Source organism: Somniosus microcephalus, unplaced genomic scaffold (assembly GCF_052327205.1).
Source record: "Somniosus microcephalus isolate GS21.2 unplaced genomic scaffold, FLI_Smic_1.0 scaffold26, whole genome shotgun sequence".
Classification (NCBI taxonomy): Eukaryota; Metazoa; Chordata; class Chondrichthyes; order Squaliformes; family Somniosidae; genus Somniosus; species Somniosus microcephalus.
Genome location: NW_028225213.1, coordinates 31,261 through 50,873, shown reverse-complemented (window position 1 = coordinate 50,873; position 19,613 = coordinate 31,261). Strand labels below are relative to the sequence as shown.

The window sequence follows — 19,613 nt, the reverse complement described above, 5'->3', positions numbered from 1 at the left end:
CTGAGAGGAACTACGGCAAACATCAAGATTGATGAACATGCACAACCAAAATTTTTTAAAGCCAGACCGGTACCCTATGCAATACGACCTACTGTTGAAGCGGAACTGGAAGCACTAGAACGTTCAGGTGTACTGTCTAAGGTAGATTGGAGTGAGTGGGCTACGCCCATTGTTCCCGTTATGAAATGTCCTGCGAGCAACAAGCCAGGAGATCCAGGGAAGGTTCGCATCTGTGGAGATTTCAAAATCACCGTTAATCCGGTGCTTCACACGGTGCAGTATCCGCTTCCACGGATTGAGGATATTTTCGCTTCCTTGTCTGGTGGGAAACACTTCACCAAGATAGACCTGGCGCAGGCGTACTTGCATATGGAGGTTGAGGAAGAGTCATGCCAATACCTCACGATCAACACGCATCGAGGGTTGTACTGGTACAATAGGCTGGTTTTTGGAGTGGCATCGGCTCCAGCAATTTGGCAGAGGGCCATGGAGCAGGTATTACAGGGAATTCCAGGCACACAATGTTACCTGGACGATATTCTGATCACAGGTGATGGTGATGAACAACATCTCGCAAACTTGGAACTGGTGCTCAACAGACTGAAAGAGTATGGACTTAGAGTAAATCGGCAGAAATGTGAGTTCTTCCAGAAGCGGATCTCGTACTGTGGCCATGTCATTGACCGGGAGGGGCTTCATAAGTCTCCTGACAAGATTGAGGCAGTTGTAAAGGCTCCCGCTCCGGAGAATGTCTCTCAGTTGAGGTCGTTTCTAGGATTAATTAACTATTACCATAAATTTCTGCCAAATCTATCCACGGTACTGCACCCGTTAAACGCTCTTTTACAGAAAGGGGTACCATGGGAATGGGGCGAAAACTGTAAGAAGGCATTTCACAAAAGCAAAGAATTGATCACCTCAGAGGAAGTGTTGGCTCACTTCAACCCGACACTGCCTATTCGGTTGGCTTGTGATGCTTCTCCATATGGTATTGGGGCAGTACTCTCACACAAGTTGCCAAATGGCACGGAAAGGCCAGTCGCGTTTGCATCCAGATCATTGACCTCCGCTGAGCGCAACTATGCGCAGATCGATAGGGAGGCTCTTAGCCTTGTATGGGGAGTGAAGAAGTTTAATCATTACCTGCAGGGCCAAAAATTCACACTTCTGACAGACCATCAACCGTTAGTATCCATTTTTAACCCTAAGAAGGGTGTTTCGGTGATGGCAGCGCAGCGTCTCCAGAGATGGTCTCTTTTCCTAGGGGCACATCAATATCAAATAGAATTCAAAGGTACGAAACAGCATGGCAATGCTGATGGGCTGTCACGCCTGCCACTACCTGAAGAAGAAGACATGACGAAAGTTGACCCTGTTGAGTTATTTCATTCGACCATCATCGAGTGTTTACCAGTCACCAATGCAAGTATTGAAAGAGAAACCAGGAACGACCCGACACTGTCCAGAGTCTACGAGGTGACAGTGATAGGATGGCCAACACGGGGTGATCCTCTGTTACCGGCATTTTCGGCAAGGCGAGACCAGCTGTCCGTCTGCCATGGTACTTTGATGTACGGGACAAGAGTGATTATTCCTCCCAAGTTAAGGGAAAGAGTTTTAAACGAACTGCATGAAGGTCATCTGGGGGGAGTTAAAATGAAAAGTCTTGCTAGGGCTTATGTATGGTGGCCGGGTATTGACCAACAGATTGAGGAGTTAACGAAAAGCTGCGCTGGGTGCCAAAAAGTGCAAAATGCACCTCCGATAGCACCGCTACACCCATGGGAATGGCCTTCAGCCCCATGGCAACGCATACACATTGACTTTGCTGGTCCATTCATGGACTCCATGTTCCTAATCGTGGTGGACGCACATTCCAAATGGCCAGAAGTCATCAAGATGAATACCACTACTTCAGAAAAGACAATTGCGGTGTTAAGAACAATATTCGCAAAGAACGGATTGCCAGAACAGATCTGTTCGGACAACGGACCACAGTTTGTATCGGAAGAATTCTGACAATTCTTAAAGAAGAATGGAGTAAAACATTATACCTCTGCCCCATATCATCCGGCGACAAACGGGTTGGCTGAAAGATTTGTCCAGACATTCAAAAAGGCAATTAAGGCCATGAACGATGATCAGATTCCGCTGCAACACAAGGTCGACAAGTTCCTGATGTCATATCGAAACGCCGATCATGCAGTGACTAACCAAAGTCCTGCCATGATGTTTTATAACAGGAGGTTGCGGTCCAAGTTGGACTTGTTAAAACCAAATGTGCGGAGGGAAGTGGAAAACAAACAGTTTCGGCATATTAACAACAAGACCACTCGAACTTTCGACATAGGACAACCAGTGTTGGCAAGGGGCTATGGAAACGAAAAATGGCAGTCCGGAACAATTCGGGCCAGACAAGGACCTCTGATGTACACAGTAGATATTGGTCATAATGTGATAAGGCGTCATGCGGATCAACTGGTAGAGTCGAGAGCAAGGGTCGAACCCATGGTTGTGACAGAGACAACTGTGGAAGACGTTAATGAACCTGAAGCATCTACCTCGGCAGGGAATGTACTTGATGATGATGACACCCAATACATTGGAAACCAAATAGAGGAGGCACCTCAACAACAAGAATCAGAGACTACTGAGAGGCGTTATCCAAGCCGCATCAGAAAGCCTCCTGAGAGACTGAACCTTTGAACTGTTATACCTGAAGTTATATATGTATATATGTTATTATGTTATGTTAAATGGGGATATGACTGTTAAGCTAAAAAGGGAGGATTGTGGTGTATGTAACCTGTTCCACCTTAAGAGAACTTAAGCCTGTTCCACCTTAAGAGATGTACTACTTTCTCTGGCTGCTGTATACGTAATACCGGTGGTGACCACACCGGTATATAAGCACTGTGTAGTAATATTGTATTCAGTATAGTCCCTACCTCCAACCAGTAAAGACCTGTTGAATTTACTCTTGTAGTCTGTGTAGTAATTATCACTATAACACACAGACTTAACAACATTCACCCTGTTTTCAAAAAGGCTTTTGAGAAACTGCCTGAACTTTCTTCCGATGTAGATGATAGCAAAAGAGGAACTGTGTGGTACGTTCGAGCCAAACCTATCACCCTGTGTCCTGGAGGAGTGGCTAGAATCCCTGGGATACCAAAATTCCCTGGAACGCCAGGTACTGAAGCCATTCTGATAGAGTCACCTGATGATCCTGCAGAAGAGTCACGGTTTCCAAATGAGCTTCTGGTGAGACCAGAGTTGCAGACCCCGACAGCTGTGATGTCAAGGAGAGTTACAGTGACCGTGAGGAATATGTCAGGCAAAGGAATCACATTGAGGAAAGGAATGCCGATTGCGCATCTGTTTCCTGTAAATGTGCTGTCGTCACATGTGAAGGAAGAGTCCAAAGTTAACTCAACCGGAGATCTGACACCCTCCTCCTTCAACTTTGGAGATTCATTCGTTCCTAAAGAATGGAAGGACCGATTAGTCAGGAAGATGATGGAGCGGAGAGGAGTTTTCTCTACTCATGAGTTTGATGTTGGTTGTAGTAAGAGTACTCGCCATTCTATCAGAATTACCGAGGATAAACCCTTTCGGGAGAGGTCTCGACGGCTGGCACCAGCTGACATCGAAGCAGTGAGACAGCACCTGTCGCAGTTAAAAGAAGCTGAGATCATTACCGAGTCCAGGAGTCCTTATGCATCTCCTATAGTGGTGGTGAGGAAAAAGAATGGAAAGATTCGGATGTGTGTGGACTTTAGGACGCTTAACAGACGTACTATTCCCGACCAATACACCGTTCCAAGAATTGAGGATGCACTGGCTTGTCTTAATGGAAGCAAGTGGTTCAGTGTGTTGGATCTCAGAAGTGGATACTACCAAATACCGATGAGTGAATCGGACAAAGAAAAGACAGCCTTTATATGTCCAGTTGGGTTCTACCAATTTGAAAGGATGCCACAGGGAGTTTCAGGCACTCCAGCAACTTTTCAAAGAATAATGGAACAAACAGTTGGGGACATGAACTTGCTCGAAGTATTGGTGTACTTGGATGATATCATTGTGTTTGGGGCAACCCTTGAAGAACACGAAGCTCGGTTGCTGAAAGTGCTTGGTCGCCTGGAGGATGCAGGTCTCAAGCTATCAGTTCAGTTCAGTTCAGTTCAAATGCTTTATTGGCATGAAAGTTTACAGAGAACCATATTGCCAAAGCTTACATAGCAAAAAGGTACAGTTTTCCAACATTCTGTAGGTGTCAATCGATTTGACATTTGTTGGGTACATACAATATTACTTTTAAACAATATTAATTTTAAAGTCTTTGTACTTCATTTGGTACGTTCAATATTAATTTTAAACAGTCTTAATTTTAAACAGTCCTCAGGTTGTGACATGTTGTTACATATTTGGCCCCTAGGTATGGTCTGTCTCCTTCTCCTAGGACTAATCTCAATTTTGACAGGTCATCCAATTCCTTGAAATCTGGGGTTGTTTGGCTTAGCTTGTTGAATAATATGTTTCTTGATGTGTTGAATTTTTCGCATTTTAGGAGGAAATGCATCTCTGTTTCAACCTCGCCGGCCAGACATTGATCGCATATTCTATTCTCTCTAGGCTGCCAGGATTTCTTGTTTCTGCCTTTTTCAATTTCCAGTTGGTGGTCGCTTAGTCTGTACCTGGTGAGGGTCTGTCTCTGTTTTGTGTCTCTGATGGTCGTGAGGTAGTCTGCCAGTTTATATTCTCTTTTTAGGGCCCGGTAACATTCTAATCTGCTTTGGCTTTCGGTTATTTTGTTCCAATGTTCCAGGTAGGTTTCTTTGAATTTTTTAATGATTTGGTTCACTCGGATTGGTGTTTGGACGGCTGTGTTGGTCTGGGGCTGGTCAGGGTCCGGCTGAGTACTTAGTTTCAGTAGCAGCTGACTCAGGGGACTTTTTTCTGGGTTTAGCTCTTGGGTCTGAAAGGCTTTGAAATGGAGGGTGTCTGGGGAGCTAGATTTGAGGTGATTTAGGAAGTTTAGTGCTCGTTTTTGGATGTTTATTATCAGTGGGTATCTGCCTAGTTCGGCTCTGCATGCATTTGTTGGCGTTTTTCTTTGGGTGCGAAGGATGCTTCGGCAGAATTCTGCATGTAGGGCTTCTATTGTGTGTTTTTCCCATTTAGTGTAGCTTTGGTGATTTAGCGGGCCCCATACTTCACTACCGTACAGTGCAATGGGCAGGATTATGCTGTCAAATATTTTGAGCCAGATTTTGATTGGGATTTGGATGTTGTAGAATTTTCTTTTTATTGCATATAGGGCTCTTCGTGCTTTTTCTTTTAGTGCATTCACTGCTATGCTGAAGCTCCCTGATGCTGTAATAGTTAGACCAAGGTAGGTGTAGCTCATAGTGTGTCCTATAGTGGTATCACTGAGGGTAAACTGGTATTTGTTTTCCTGACATCTGGGCCTTTTTTGAAAAATCATGATGTTGGTTTTCTTTAGATTTACTGTTAGAGCCCAATTTTGGCAGTATTTGTCGAGTAGGTCTAGTTGTTGCTGTAATCCCTGTTCTGTGGGAGACAGCAGAACCAGGTCGTCCGCATAGAACAGGGATTTCACTTCTCCATCCAGGAGACGGAGACCTGGTGACTCGCTTTGCTCCAGCATGTCTGCTAATTCATTTATGTATATGTTGAACAGGGTCGGGCTGGACAAGTGTCAGTTTTGCCAAACATCCGTGTCCTATGTGGGGCATATTGTATCACAGGATGGAGTAGCCACAGATCCATCCAAGATCGAAGCTGTTACCACATGGCCCAAACCAAACACAGTGACTGCCTTGCGGTCATTTCTTGGGTTCTGCGGATATTACAGGCGCTTTGTGCAGGATTACTCCAAAGTGGCCCATCCTCTGAATCAGCTGCTGGCTGGTTACCTCCCACCAGCCGAGAGGAAGAAAAAGGCTAAAGGTAAAGAGAACAAGGACTACTTCAAACCCTCTGAGCCTTTTGGTGTTAGATGGGATGAGAAATGCGAAGAGGCCTTTCACACCTTAAAGCAAAGTCTTACTCAAGCCCCCGTGTTGGCTTTTGCAAACCCACAGCTGCCATATGTGCTACACGTGGATGCCAGTCAAGAAGGGTTGGGTGGTGTGTTGTATCAGGACCAAGGAGCAGGGCTGAGACCCGTAGCGTTCATCAGTCGCAGTCTTACGCCATCAGAGCGTAACTACCCAGCTCATAAGCTAGAATTCTTGGCATTGAAGTGGGGGGTGGTGGATAAGCTGCAGGATTATCTGTATGGAGCGAAGTTTGAAGTGAGGACAGACAATAATCCATTAACCTATGTGTTGACTTCGGCAAAACTTGATGCCACCGGCCACCGCTGGCTTGCTGCACTATCTGCTTACGACTTTAGTCTCAGGTACAGACCTGGGAACCAGAACATTGATGCAGATGCTCTGTCTCGTCGCCCACACTACCAGAAACCAGAGTGGAAAGATGTTGCTTCAGCAGATGTGAAAGTAATGTGTCAGACGTCTGTGGTATCTGGACCAAAGAATTCATTTCATGCCCGAGAGATTGACCACTTGGGAGCGTCAATGCATGCTGTTCCCCAGGCATTTTGCAACCTTTCCAGTTTGGATGTACAAAACTTACCCATGTTGTGTTCATCTGAAATATCCAAAGCACAACAGGAGGATCCCTGTATTCATGAGGTGTTTTCAGCTCTCCGTCTGGGTGATATTACACAGATTGACAAATCAAAACATCCTGACTGTCATCTGCTCCTAAGAGAATGGGACCACTTGGAAATTAAAGAGGGAGTGTTGTGTAGAATCACTCACCCACCCACTAAACCATGTCATTCACAGTTGGTCCTGGCTGAAAAGTACAGGGAAATAGTGATGAAGTCTTTGCATGATGACACAGGTCATCTGGGAGTAGATAAGACCTATGGGTTGGTCAAGGACAGATTCTATTGGCCGCGTATGAAGTCTGCGGTTGAGGAGTTCTGCAAGTCCTGTGCACGCTGTGTCCAGAGAAAGACTTTACCTAAAAGAGTTGCTCCTCTGTTTCACATGCAAAGTGATGGACCTCTAGACCTTGTCTGTATGGATTTTCTGTCCATCGAACCCGATTCCAGCAATACCGCAAATGTCTTGGTCATTACAGGTCATTATACTCGCTACGCCCAAGCTTTTCCCACAAAGGATCAGAAAGCATCCACCGTTGCCAAAGTGTTGTGGGAGAAATACTTCATCCACTATGGACTGCCAAAGTGAATACACAGTGATCAAGGTAGAGACTTTGAAAGTAGACTTATACATGAGTTGTTGTCCATGCTCGGGATTGAGAAGTCAAGAACAACTCCATACCATCCTCAGGGAGATCCTCAACCTGAGCGGTTTAACCGTACTTTGTTAGACATGCTTGGAACGCTGGATTCAAAGCGAAAGAACAAGTGGAGTCGGCACATTGGACATCTTGTTCATTCTTATAATTGTACCCGAAATGACGCTACTGGTTTTTCACCGTACTACCTCATGTTTGGACGTGAAGCGAGGATGCCGGTGGATTTGTGTTTCGGAGTATCCAGTGATGGCACATCACAGAGAACTTACCTCAAGTATGTGTCTGACATGAGAAAGGAATTGCAAGCTGCTTATGAACTTGCTGAGTCTGTTTCTGCCAAACAGAATAAAGGAAATAAGCAGAGGTATGACCAGAAGATCCGTTTTTCCCAACTCATGCCTGAAGACCGAGTTCTCATACGGAACCTAGGACTTCAAGGGAAACATAAGTTAGCAGACCGCTGGGCTTCTACACCTTACATTGTTGAAAGTCAAATGTCACAACTACCTGTGTTTCGGCTAAAACCTGCAGGTGGGAATGGACCCATAAAAATACTGCACTGGAATCATATCCTGCCATTGGGACAGCAAGTGCGTCTGGATCCGCCAGCGGATAATGAGCCGACACCTAGTAGGAGAACACTGCAGAGAAGAAGAAGGAAAAAAACAAGAAACCAGGAAAACTTTGTTCCAGAAGACAGAAAACCCATGACACAGTGTGTGGATCATGAGGAACCTGATGAGTCGGAAGATGAAGAATGGGATCTATGGTACGACCTCCCAGAAAGACGCATAAGACAGAATCTGGATGAATTGTCTGAACCATTTAGCTCAGACTTGGACATGGTCTGGGAAGAACCAGATGCTTCCGAGAAGGAGATAAAAGAGACTGAAAGGCATGATAACAAAGGAACCAACGCCTCCAACGTAGTTGGAAGAACTGAAGACCGGGTATCTGAAATAAGGAGCTCACAGCGAGTTAAGAAGGTTCCTGAAAGATTGACATACAGTACACTAGGAGTGCCAAGTGTAATGATAGCCCCTACGGTTCGATATGTTACCTCCCTTTATACATGGTTGGGAAGCATGCAACCACTTATGTGTAAAGTTCATTAGTCATGGGGACATGCCTATATTTGATAGGGGGGGAGTGTAATACCCACTGGAAATGTTATGTACGCTAAGTATGGTTATCAATCTTTAACTTAGACACTGTATTATCATTGTTATAAATCCCTGGGTTAAAGTTGACCATGTGAAGGTACGGCAAGAACTTTTAAGGACACAATGTGACTAAGAGCAGACTTTCCATAATTCTGCACCAGTATCAACTGTTGCAGACAGTGAGGCTGCGCAGTCTCCAGGCAGAAACCCCAGGAGGAAGGGGTGGAGTCGGGTTTTTCGAGCGGGAAACGCGAGCGACTGGAAGAAAAGAGGGCAGGAGCTCTGAAAAGAGGGCTCAGGAGGCAAATGGCTGCCGCATCCCATCCCGGGCTTCCAAACTCGGCCGCCGCCCTTCGTATTAGTAGCTCTGCATCCAGAACTCAAAGTGGGATTCAGTGATCGTGAAGAGAATTCAACGAAGGGGTTCGGAGTCGTAAGTCTTGCAGACATTATACATACCATGAGCTCCAACTTAAGTGCGCCAACGAAAGAGTGCACTCGAATTTGGACACAGGGACAGATTCTCCTTTGAATCCATATAAATGGAGAATGTATGTTTATTATGTCTAGATTCATTCTAATGTATGCAAATGTCTAATTTAGGTCATTGACCCGTAATCTTCTTATACTGTCTGACGTTAAAACTATAAAGTAAGATAATTAGAATTAAGCCATTGTAGTAGTGATCTCCTTACTGGACTATAGAATACTGTCCACAACAGAGACCACATCTCACATATATCTAGAGAACTGTGAAGGGGTTACATCTGTATCTAACCCGTGCTGTTCCTGCCCTGGGAGTGTTTGATGGGACAGTGTAGAGGGAGCTTTACTCTGTATCTAACCCATGCTGTACCTGCCCCACGGGTGTTTGATGGGACAGTGTAGAGGGACCTCTACTCTGTATCTAACCCGTGCTGTACCTGCCTTGGGAGTGTTTGATGGTTCATTGCAGAGGGAGTTTTACTGTGTATATAACCCGTGCTGTACCTGCCCTGGGAGTGTTTGATGGGACAGTGTAGCGGGAGCTTTATTCTGTATCTAACCCGTGCTATACCTGCCCTGGGAGTGTTTGATGGGACAGTGTAGAGGGAGCTTTACTCTGTATCTAACCCATGCTGTACCTGCCCTGGGAGTGTTTGATGGGACAGTGTAGAGGGAGCTTTACTCTGTATTTTACCCGTGCTGTACCTGAACTGGCAGTGTTTGATGGGACAGTGTAGAGGGAGCTTTACTCTGTATCTAACTCATGCTGTACTTGTCCTAGGAGTGCTTGATGGGAAAGTGTAGGGGCTGCTTTACTCTGTATCTGACCCATGCTGTCCCTGCCCCAGGGGTGTTTGATGGGACGGTGTAGAGGGTCCTTTACTCTGTATCTAACCCGTGCTGTACCTGCCCTGGGGGTGTTTGATGGGACAGTGTAGAGGGAGCTTTACTCTGTATCTAACCCGTGCTGTACCTGCCCTGGGAGTGTTTGATGGGACAGTGTAGTGGGAGCTTTACTCTGATTCTAACCCATGCTGTTCCTGCCTTGGGAGTGTTTGATGGGACATTGTAGAGGGAGCTTTACGCTGTATATAACCCATGCTGTACCTGCCCTGTGAGTGTTTGATGGGACAGTGTAGAGGGAGATTTATTCTGTATATAACCCGTGCTGTACCTGCCCTGGCAGTGTTTGATGGGGCAGTGTACAGGGAGCTTTACTCTGTATCTAATGCGTGCTGTACCTGTCCTGGTAGTGTTTGATGGGACAGTGTAGAGGGAGCTTTACTCTGTATCTAACCCGTGCTGTACCTGCCCTGGGAGTGTTTGATGGGACAGTGTAGAGGGAGCTTTACACTGTATCTAACACGTGCTGTACCTGCCCTGGGAGTGTTTGATGGGACAGTGTAGAGGGAGCTTTACTCTGTATCTAACCCGTGTTGTACCTGCCCTGGGAGTGTTTGATGGGACAGTGTAGAGGGAGCTTTACTCTGTATATAACCCGTGCTGTACCTGCCCTGGGAGTGTTTGATGGGACAGTGTAGAGGGAGCCTTACTCTGCATATAACCCATGCTGTACCTGCCCTGGCAGTGTTCGATGGGGCAGTGTAGAGGGAGCTTCACTCTGTATCTAACCCATGCTGTACCTGCCCTGGGAGTGTTTGATGGGAAAGTGTAGAGGGAGCTTTACTCTGTATCTAACCTGTGCTGTACCTGCCCTGGGAGTGTGTGCTGGGGACAGTGTAGAGGGAGCTTTACTCTGTATCTAACTCATGCTGTACCTGCCCTGGGAGTGTTTGATGGGACAGTGTAGAGGGAGCTTTACTCTGTATTTAACCCGTGCTGTACCTACACTGGAAGTACTTGATGGGACAGTATAGAGGGAACTTTACTCTGTATCTTACCCATGCTATAACTGCCCTGGGAGTGTTATATAGGACAGTGTAGAGGGAGCTTTACTCTGTATCTAACCTGTGCTGTACCTGCCCTGGGAGTGTTCACTGGGACATTGTAGAGGGAGCTTTACTCTGCATCTAACCCGTGCTGTACCTGCCCTGGGAGTGTTTGATGGGACAGTGTAGAGGGAGCTTTACTCTGCATCTAACCCGTGCTGTACCTGCCCTGGGAGTGTTTGATGGGACAGTGTAGAGGGAGCTTTACTCTGTATCTAACCCGTGCTGTACCTGCCCTGGGAGTGTTTGATGGGACAGTGTAGAGGGAGCTTTACTCTGTTTCTAACCCGTGCTGTACCTGCCCTGGAAGTGTTTGATGGGACAATGTAGAGGGTGATTTACTCTGTATCTAACCCGTGCTGTACCTGCCCTGGGAGGGTTTGATGGGACAGTGTAGCGGGAGCTTTACTCTGCATCTAACCCGTGCTGTACCTGCCCTGGGAGTGTTTGATGGGACAGTGTCGAGGGAGCTTTACTCACCCTGCTTGTTATATCCTGATGAACTCTTAGTAAAATTGCAATTTAGCTCCATTTGTCCATGTTTGGATCAAGGTTTGTAATGAGGTCGGCGGTGGGATTCGATCCTGGGACTCTCTGACTCAGAGGCGAGGGCACTGCCCGCCCCGCCCCCGTTTGTTGCTCATTCGTTGGCCAAGAGGCTGCTGAGTGACATGCGGGTTATCCAATGGCGAGCCGCGGCACTGAGTGTGGGCGGGACTCTAACCCGGGACCCTGTGACTCGGAGGCGAGGGCGCTGCTCACTGAGCCATTGGCTGACAATTGGAGCCGGGCTCCCGCCCCGCCCCTCCACCGTTTGTTGCTCATTCATTGGCCAAGAGGCTGCTGAGTGACATGTGGGTTATCCAATGACGAGCGGCGGCGCTGAGGGTTGGCGGGGCCTAGAAGGACGGGGAGGAAAGCGGCGCCGCCATTTCCTGCCTCGCCGCTCCGGGCGGCCGCCCCTCGGTGCGGTGGTTTGATGGGGCGGGGCGGCCGGCCGCTGGGGTAATGTTCTCCGCTGCTCAGCGGCGACCCCGATCAGGGCGATGGATGCTTTCCGTCCGGTGGTTGGAGATAATTAAAGCGCCGTTCCCCGTCTACCGCCGCCATTTTCCTCGCAGCCAAGCAGCCCTGCCCGGCCCTCCCGGGCGCTGATTGGACAGCTTCACCTGGCTGCCTCCTGATTGGCCCCTGGGGACACGTGGGTGGCGCTGGGGAGACTACAAGTCCCAGAGGCCTCGGCGCGGAGGTCGGGCTCCCATTGGCTGAGCCCTGACCCCGCCCATTGAGGGCGGCAGACAAGCACTTGACCGAAGAAAGGGGTCAGAGTCCCCGCTGTTGCCACCATGCACCCTGCACTGTTGACTGGCAAAGTGGCCCTGGTGACTGCCTCCACCCGGGGCATTGGGCTGGCCGGCGCCTGGCCCGGGATGGGGCCCGGGTGGTCATCAGCATCCGCAAGCAGGCCAACGTGGACAGTGCCCTGGGCCAGCTGCGGGCCGAGGGGCTGGAGGTCTCGGGCACCGTCTGGCAAGCGGGCGGACCTGGAGGAGCTTGTCGGTGGGACACTGAGGCGCCACGGAGCCATCGACATCCTGGTCTGCAACGCCGCTGTCAACCCCTTCGCCGGGAGGACCCTGGACTGCCCGGAGGAGGCCTGGGACAAGATCTTCGAGGTCAACGTCAAGGCCCCCTTCCTCTTGGCCCAGCTGGTGGTGCCACACATGGAGCGGCAAGGTGGGGGCTCCATCGTGCTGGTGAGCTCCGCCGCCGGCTACCAGCCCTTCCCCGCCATCGGGCCCTACAGCGTCAGCAAGACAGCGCTGCTGGGCCTGACCAAGGTGCTGGCCGACGAGCTGGGGCCCGCCAACATCCGGGTCAACTGCCTGGCCCCCGGCATCATCAAGACCGACTTCAGCTCCGCCCTGTGGTCAGATGAGGGCTCACGCCGGCGGTTCGAGAAGAGCATCGCCATGCGCCGGATTGGTGAGCCGGAGGAGTGCGCCGGTACAGTCTCCTTCCTCTGCTCGCAGGACGCCACCTACATCACTGGGGAGACCATCGTGGTGGGCGGAGGCTTTCACTGCCGGCTCTGAGCCGACGGGTCGACATTCGAGATGGGACGCTCTCGATGCTTCTCAATCCAGCTGCCTTCCGGGATCATTCATCGTTCCCCTCAACTCTGTAATCCTCTGCAGCCCTACAACTGTCTGAGTTCTCTGCGTTCTTCCTACATTGGCCCTCTTGCGCATCCCCCACTTCCTTCACCCCTCCCCATCTCTGTAACCTTCTCCGGCGGCCCCACAACCCTGCGCTCCTCTAATTCTGGCCTCTTGTGCATCCCACACTTCCTTCGCCCCTCCATCGACGGCCGTGCCTTCAGCTCTCCCGGCCCTAAGATCTGGAATCCCCTCCCTAAACCTCTCTACTTCTCTCTCCTCCGTTAAGATGCTCATTTAAACCTACCTCCATGACCAACCTGTCCAAATATTTCCTTGTGTGGCTCGGGGTCAAGTTTGTGTCTGGTTGACGCTCCTGTGAAGCGCCTTGGGACATTGTGCTATGTTAAAGGCGCTATATAAATTCGTCATGTTGTATATGTGACTCCAGTCTCGCAACAACATTGTTGACTCTTAATTACCATCTGAAGTGGCCTAGTCAGCAACTCAGTTGTATCAAACCTTTACAACGATGAAGGTCCACCACCACCTTCTTGGGCCAACTGGGGAATGGGGAAATAAATGCCGGCCTTGCCAGTGACACTCATTTCTCACGAATGAACTAATAGAAAAAACTTGTGGCATTGCTTGGCCGAACTTGGCAATTCTTTCTTCGTGTGTCAACTGCAACTGGAGAGCGGTATCAAGATGCCCAGCAAATAATCACAATCAAAGTGTGGATTCTGCAGGAGGTGTCCTGTCAATAAAATCTAGAAACCATTGAACACGATTCCTGTCGTTTTCATTCTCGCAATTCTATCTGGAGATGCAGAAAGAAAAGAACGACTTGCATTTCTATAGCGCCTTTTGTTAAGCAACCTCCTTTCCCCTCTGGCTCACAACAACACGTTTCCAGTAAGCACGAGACTTCGTAGTGGAGTATCCGGAAAGACGTTACTGTGCATCAATAAAGGTGATCGGTCATCACAGAGAGTGACTTTACCCGTTTCTGTATCTTTTGAGCACACTCTGGCAAACTGTTGAAAACCATGCTCCTTTTATACACCATAATAATATATTTTAACTACATCAAAGGAAAATGACAAAATAACCTGGCCCAGAAATTCGGGTCTCCACGGGTGAGTACGCGCTGGGTACTCACCCGTAGGCCCAACGGAAGTGCCGGTTTCGTGCATGCGTCGGCGGGAAACCTGAGTGGCAGAGCGGGGTATAAAAGTCCCCAAAGACCAGGTAAGGCCTCACAGCGTCGGCGGGAAACCGGAGCGGCAGAGCGGGGTATAAAAGTCCCCAGAGACCAGGTAAGGCCTCACAGCGTCGGCGGGAAACCTGAGCGGCAGAGCGGGGCTATAAAAGGCCCCAGAGACCAGGTAAGGCCTCAGTGCGTCGGCGGGAATCCTGAGCGGCAGAGCGGGGCTATAAAAGTCCCAGAGACCAGGTAAGGCCTCACAGCGTCGACGGGAATCCTGAGCGGCAGAGCGGGGCTATAAAAGGCCCAGAGACCAGGTAAGGCCTCACAGCGTCGACGGGAATCCTGAGCGGCAGAGCGGGGCTATAAAAGGCCCAGAGACCAGGTAAGGCCTCACAGCGTCGGCGGGAATCCTGAGTGGCAGAGCGGGGTATAAAAGTCCCAGAGACCAGGTAAGGCCTCACAGCGTCGGCGGGAATCCTGAGCGGCAGAGCGGGGTATAAAAGTCCCCAGAGACCAGGTAAGGTCTCACAGCGTCGGCGGGAATCCTGAGCGGCAGAGCGGGGCTATAAAAGTCCCCAGAGACCAGGTAAGGTCTCACAGCGTCGGCGGGAATCCTGAGCGGCAGAGCGGGGCTATAAAAGGCCCAGAGGCCAGGTAAGGTCTCACAGCGTCGGCGGGAAACCTGAGCGGCAGAGCGGGGCTATAAAAGCCCGAGACCAGGTAAGGCCTCACAGCGTCGGCGGGAATCCTGAGCGGCAGAGCGGGGCTATAAAAGCCCCAGAGACCAGGTAAGGCCTCACAGCGTCGGCGGGAATCCTGAGCGGCAGAGCGGGGCTATAAAAGTCCCAGAGACCAGGTAAGGCCTCAGTGCGTCGGCGGGAATCCTGAGCGGCAGAGCGGGGCTATAAAGTCCCAGAGACCAGGTAAGGCCTCACAGCGTCGGCGGGAATCCTGAGCGGCAGAGCGGGGCTATAAAGTCCCAGAGACCAGGTAGGTTTACCAGTCTCCAGTCTCCAGTCTGGAAGGAGAGAGGTAAAAAGTAATCCAAGTGTGACGTCACCAGAAAGCGGGTAAGTGATTGGTTGGTAAGTATTTCTCCCTTTTAAGCTTAAATCTCTTTGGTTTATAGTTTCTATAAGGTGTGATATTCACCATCTAGAATCGGGGCAGAGGATATTTAAAAATAATATTAATAAATTTAATTAATGACATAGAATGGGAGATCAGGTGATGTGTTGCTGCTGCAATATGTGGGAGCTGGTGAACACCATTGATGCTCACCGTGATCACATTTGCAGTAAGTGTTGGCTGCTCGAGGAACTCCGGCTCCGTGTTGAAGAGCTGGAGTCCGAGCTTCAAACACTGAGACACATCAGGGAGGGGGAGAGTTACCTGGACTCTGTATCACGAGGTAGTCACACCAATTAGATTAATTAATTCAGATGTAGTCCGTGGCCAGGGTCAGGATGGTGTGACTAGAAGTGAGGCAGGTACGGGGATCCAGGAGGTAGTGTTGGAGGAGCCGCAGCCCTTGCACTTGTCCAACAGGTTCGAGGCTCTTACTCCCTGTGGGGACGGGAGCAGGGACTGCAGGGAGGATGAGCAACCTGGCCACAGCACCGTGGAGCAGGGGGCCATTCAAGTGGGGGGAGTTAAAAGAAATGTAGTGGTAGGGGATAGTATCGTTAGGGGGATAGATAGAGTTCATTGCAGCTGAGAGCGAGAGTCCCGAAGGCTGTGTTGCCTGCCCGGTGCCAGGGTTAAGGACATCTCCTCTGGACTGGAGAGAAACTTGGAGTGGGAGGGGGAGGATCCAGTTGTCGTGGTCCATGTTGGTACCAACGACATAGATAGGACAAGGAAGGAGGTTCTGCTGAGGGAGTTTGAGCAGCTAGGGGCCAAATTAAAAAGCAGAACCACAAGGGTAATAATCTCTGGATTATTACCTGAGCCACGAGCGAATTTGGCTAGGACAAATAAAATTAGAGAGTTAAATGCGTGGCTCAAAGACTGGTGTGGGAGAAATGGGTTTTGCTTCCTGGGACACTGGCACCAGTACTGGGGCAGGAGGGAGCTGTTCCGTTGGGACGGGCTTCACTTGGCCAGTGCTGGGACTAGAGTCCTGGCGGATCATATAACTAGGGCTGTAGAGAGGGCTTTAAACTAACTAGTGGGGGGGAGGTTCCTAGAGAGCAAATAATAAAAATGACAACAGAGAAGGTCATAGACTTAGGTAGCAGTGGGGAAATTAAAAACCAGAGCGTGTCAGGAAGGGGCAGAAGGTATGGAGTAAAAGGTAAAGTAATAAAAAGGGCAAAAGCAGGAACTAAGTGTCACAAAACATCTTTGAAAGTTCTCTATCTGAATGCACGTAGCATTCGTAACAAAATAGACGAGTTAATGGCACAAATAACTACATATGGGTATGATCTTGTGGCCATTACAGAAACATGGCTGCAGGGTGACAATGCCTGGGAATTAAACATACCAGGTTATTTAATGATCAGGAAGGACAGGCAGGAAGGAAGGGGAGGTGGGGTGGCTATGTTAATAAAGGAAGGAATCACTGTAATACAGAGAAATGATATTGGGTCAAAAGATCAGGATAATGAAACAGTTTGGGTGGAGGTAAGGAATAATAACGGGAAAAAACACTAGTGGGCGTAGTCTATAGGCCTCCAAACAGTGGCATCTCTGTTGGACGGAGTACTAATCAGGAAATAGTTGAGGCTTGTAATAAGGGAACATCTATAATTATGGGGGATTTTAACTATCATATTAATTGGACAAATCAAATTGGGCAGGGCAGCCTTGAGGATGAGTTCATTGAGTGTATTAGGGATGGGTTTCTTGAGCAGCATGTAACTGAACCGACAAGGGGGCAAGCAACCTTAGATCTGGTCCTGTGTAACGAGACGGGATTAATTAAAAATGTCCTAGTAAAGGATCCCCTTGGAATGAGTGACCATAACATGGTTGAATTCCATATTCAATTAGAGGGTGAGAAGGTTGCATCTCAAACAAGCGTGCTAAGCTTGAATAAAGGAGACTATGAAGGTATGAGAGCGGAATTGAGTAGAGGGGATTGGGAAAATAGATTAAAGGGTAAGACGATACATGATCAGTGGTGTACATTTAAGGAGTTATTTTACAACTTCCAAAAAAAATATGTTCCACTGAGAAGGAAAGGGTGTAAAAGAAAAGACAGCCATCCGTGGCTAAGTAAAGAAATTAAGGATAGTATTCGACTAAAAACAAGGGCATATAAGGTAGCCAAATCTAGTGGGAGGATAGAGGATTGGGAAAACTTTAAAAGACAGCAAAAAATAACAAAAAGATTGATTAAGAAAGGGAAGATAGATTATGAAAGTAAATTAGCAAAAAATATAAAAACAGATAGTAAGAGTTTTTATAGTTATATAAAAAGAAAAAGGGTGGCTAAAGTAAATGTTGGTCCCTTAGAGGATGAGACCGGGGAATTAATGGTGGGAAATATGGAGATGGCAAAAACACTGAATGAATATTTTACATCAGTCTTTACAGTAGAAGACACTAAGAATATCCCAACACTGGACAAACAGGGGGCTAAAGGGGGGGAGGAGCTAAACATGATCAAAATCACTAAGGAAGTGGTACTCGGTAAAATAATGGGACTCAAGGCGGATAAATCACCTGGACCTGATGGCTTACATCCTAGGGTCTTGAGGGAAGTGGCGGTAGCGATTGTGGATGCATTGGTAATAATTTTCCAAAACTCCCTGGACTCGGCAAAGGTCCCGGCAGACTGGAAAACTGCTAATGTAACACCCTTATTTAAAAAGGGCAGTAGACAGAAGGCTGGAAACTATAGACCGGTTAGCCTAACACCTGTGGTCGGTAAAATTTTGGAGTCCATTATTAAGGAGACAGTAACAGGACATTTGGATAATCATAATTTAATAGGACAAAGTCAGCATGTTGTTATGAAGGGGAAGTCATGTTTGACAAATTTGCTGGAGTTCTTTGAGGAAGTAACGTATAGGGTGGATAAAGGGGAACCAGTGGACGTAGTGTATTTAGACTTCCAAAAGGCATTTGACAAGGTGCCACACAAAAGATTATTGCTTAAGATAAAAAATTACGGGTTTGGGGGTAATATTCTGGCATGGATAGAGGATTGGCTATCTAACAGAAGGGAGAGAGTTGGGTTAAATGGTTCATTCTCAGACTGGCAATCAGTAACTAGTGGTGTTCCGCAGGGGTCAGTGCTGGGTCCCCAACTCTTTACAATCTATATTAACGATTTGGAGGAGGGGACCGAGTGTATATCAAAGTTTGCAGATGATACTAAGATGGGAGGGAAAGTAGTGAGTGAGGAGGACATAAAAAACCTGCAAGGTGACATCGACAGGCTAAGTAAGTGGGCAGAGATTTGGCAGATGGAATACAATACTGGAAAGTGTGAGGTTATGCACTTTGGCAGGAAAAATCGTAGAGCAAGTTATTATCTTAATGGCAAGAAACTGGAAAGTACTGAAGTACAAAGGGATCTGGGGGTCCTGGTGCACGAAACTCAAAAGGTTAGTATGCAGGTGCAGCAAGTGATTAAGAAGGCCAATGGAATGTTGGCTTTCATTGCTAGGGGGATAGAATATAAAAATAGGGAGTTATTGCTTCAGTTGTACAAGGTATTGGTGAGACCGCACCTGGAATACTGCGTACAGTTTTGGTGTCCATACTTAAGAAAGGACATACTTGCTCTCGAGTCAGTACAAAGAAGGTTCACTCGGTTAATCCTGGGGATGAGGGGATGGACATATGAGGAGAGGTTGAGTAGATTGGGACTCTACTCATTGGAGTTCAGAAGAATGAGAGGCGATCTTATTGAAACATATAAGATTGTGAAGGGGTTGGATCGGGTGGATGCGGGGAAGATGTTCCCAATGATGGGTGAAACTAGAACTAGGGGGCATAGTCTTAGAGTAAGGGGCTGCTCTTTCAAAACTGAGATGAGGAGGAACTACTTCACTCAGAGGGTGGTAGGTCCATGGAATATGCTGCCCCAAAAAGCTGTAGAAGCTACATCATTACATAAATTTAAAACAGAAATAGACAGTTTCCTAGAAGTAAAGGGAATTAAGGGTTACGGGGAGCGGGCAGGAATTTGGACATGAGTCTAGGTTCGGATCGGTCATGGCCCTGTGGGTAGCGGAGCGGGCCCAGGGGCCGTGTAGCCTGATCCTGCTCCTATTTCGTGTGTCTAATTCTGTTAGATTCAGGAGATGGTTCTGTGATAGTGGATTGGCGG

The 19,613-nt window shown here is 48.2% G+C and overlaps 1 pseudogene; it reads left to right on the top strand.

Moving 5' to 3' along the window:
• Positions 1–12,014: 12,014 nt before the first annotated feature.
• Positions 12,015–13,901, top strand: LOC147083887 (dehydrogenase/reductase SDR family member 4 pseudogene; annotated as a pseudogene).
• The last annotated feature ends 5,712 nt before the right edge of the window (positions 13,902–19,613 follow it).